The sequence below is a fragment of the Sinocyclocheilus anshuiensis genome, unplaced genomic scaffold (genome assembly GCF_001515605.1).
Source record: "Sinocyclocheilus anshuiensis isolate Anshui unplaced genomic scaffold, SAMN03320099.WGS_v1.1 scaffold343, whole genome shotgun sequence".
Taxonomy (NCBI): domain Eukaryota; kingdom Metazoa; phylum Chordata; class Actinopteri; order Cypriniformes; family Cyprinidae; genus Sinocyclocheilus; species Sinocyclocheilus anshuiensis.
Window position 1 is genome coordinate 1,190,518 of NW_015549598.1, and position 2,611 is coordinate 1,193,128.

The window sequence follows — 2,611 nt, forward strand, 5'->3', positions numbered from 1 at the left end:
GGCCTCCTGAGCCCCTTGATCCGCCATGGCAACCCGAGTCCCCTGTTCCGCCATGGCCTCCCGAATCTCCGCCTCGGGCTCCTCCAGCACCTGCTCCGCCGCCGTTGGACGATCCTCCTCCTAGTCCCCCTTCGCCCCTCCCTCTGTTTCTACGGTGCGAGGACGCACCTTCCGGGAGGGGGGAGTACTGTAACGCCCCTGTGGACTGTTTGTTGTGGTTTCTTCCCTTTGTGTTGGTTTAGCCCGTCTAATCATTAGTTAATCACCGTCATTGTGCTCACCTGTCTGCCTCTAATTATTCACCCCATATTAGTTCCTGTCTGTCTGAGCATTGGTGTCGGTTATTGTTAATGTTACCCCGAGTGTGTATCACCTACCTGAACCTGCCTTGTTGTGTCTACAATAAATGTCATTATTGGAATCCTTGTCGTCCTCGTCGTCCTGCCTGCCTCCACACACCCGTTTCCGTGACAACCCAACCCTATTAATCTCACAATTATGTTTTTTTTTTTCTGTGGCGCCACAGAATAAACGATTTAAAATGTTGACTTTTTTCTCATAATTTTAACAGATTACATAATTTTTCTAGCGTTTTACAGATCTAAACTGAAAACAGATTTTACTGTATATCTCGCAATTCTGTCTTTATATCTTGCAATTCTGACTCAAAATTATTAATTTTGAGATATAAACTCAGAATTGTCAGAAAAAAAGTCTGAGTTGTGAGATTAAAAGTTGCGTTTAGATTTATTTTTTTTTACCCCGTGGCAGAAATAAGCTTCCATATTTTCAAGCATGCAAAAATACGGATATAATTTGTGACAAATGAACTAGTCATCAAAATACTACTTTAACATTTTGTAGTCGACCCTCCAAGTCGTTTTCTGTCCCATGGATGGAGGTAGTAGTTTTTAACACGGCATAGGAGCAGACGGCATATTGGGGGAGGAGGTGGTGTGGACGACAAACTCACTGAAAGTTCTCAAGGAATCATTTCTATTTCACACTCCACTTGGCTGCTGATTTGAGATTGTGTGTTAGCATAACAAAGCCGCAGAGCCTGTGAACTTGGAGGACCTTTCGACCCCGCCGCTCTGGCGGTGAATAGGCTTTGGCTCTGCCAATAGAGCCCCTCCCTACCTCTCCTGTTCGTGGCTAAATTGTTAATCAGGGTAATTTAATATAGTTTTCAATATGCCTCATCTCTCTTTGGGAGGGCATTCACAGCTTCCCTCTCCGCCCCAACCGAAAAACACCCCGTTCTTTCATGCGGCCCCAGACGGGCAGCTGCAGTCTGGCCTCCTCTGCAGGCTGAAGTGAGCCGGTATCATGCATTGCTGCGGTGAAGTGGGGAGTGAGTTGAGGTGGACGTGAATGTGGAAACCTCTTAGCCTTGTCTGACTCTAAGAATGGGGGAGAGACTCTAGTGGGGTTTGAGACCGTGGCGGGACAATAGTCTGTCTCGAACCGCACTGCACACAAGCAGACAGCCCGTCCCATCCACTGTCCATTGAGATGTCCAACTTTAATGTTCTCTGGATATGTTAAGCCATAGTTTAGCTTCCCCCATAACTCATAGGAAAATATGAAAGGTGTTGTAGTTTTTGTTTAGATAAATTATATACTCTTGACAATTTAGCATAGAAATCATATCCTTTTTATTCCTCTTTCAAAAAGTTAATATACGCACCTTCATGTCAAAACTCTCATTTATGTATTTTAAATAGCAAATGTGTTTATTTAAATCTTTTAAGACCCCGTGAAATCAAAATTACAGTTTGGTCCAAGCCTTTTTTGAGGCAATATGCTAGCGTACTTCTAAGAGTTGATTAAGTAAACTTGTAGCTGACATGCATATGTACTTTCTCTTTAGGGAAAATGTCTTGTCTGTAGGGGCATATACATATTTTTTTCCCCAATAAAATGCTCTCTAGAATGAGTATGACACCTTCTACTATATTTATAGTGACTTTATAGCATAGCAGGTAGCAAATCAAGGTTTGTTGGTGTGGTTTCAGCTGCATTTTTCTTTGGTTTTGTCAGGATGTGACAATTGATCAGTGGTGTATAAAGTACCTGAAAGCCATACTCAAGTAAAAGTACAGATATCTTACCAGAAAATGACTTTGGTAGAAGTTGAAGTCACCGTTTAGAATATTACTTGAGTAAAAGTCTTAAAGTATGTGATATTTATTGTACTTAAGTACGAAAAGTATTTTTTAAATCTTAAACGTGCTTAAGTATTGAAAGTAAAAGTACAAGTAAATGCGAAATGAAAAAGAAGCAAATAAATAATATATATATAATGTTCATACACAGCTTGAGTAGCAAGATTGTGTTCAGTTTTAACTCTTTCTTCCATTTTGCATTTTTGGGTAAGAATAAGAAGCACTTCATCCGGTACTTAGTGTCTTTCATTCCAACATAAGAAAACATTTCTAGAATCTGCATCTGAAATAGCATTTAGATGTATTTACACAGTTTAAGTATCTCAGAGGGGACATGGATGCATTTAAACTGCAGTTACAGATGCATAAATAGGCCTAATGTTTTGTTTTTTTACATAAAACGTTGAATACTGATATTTGAAATAATTTAAAACATGAAAAAA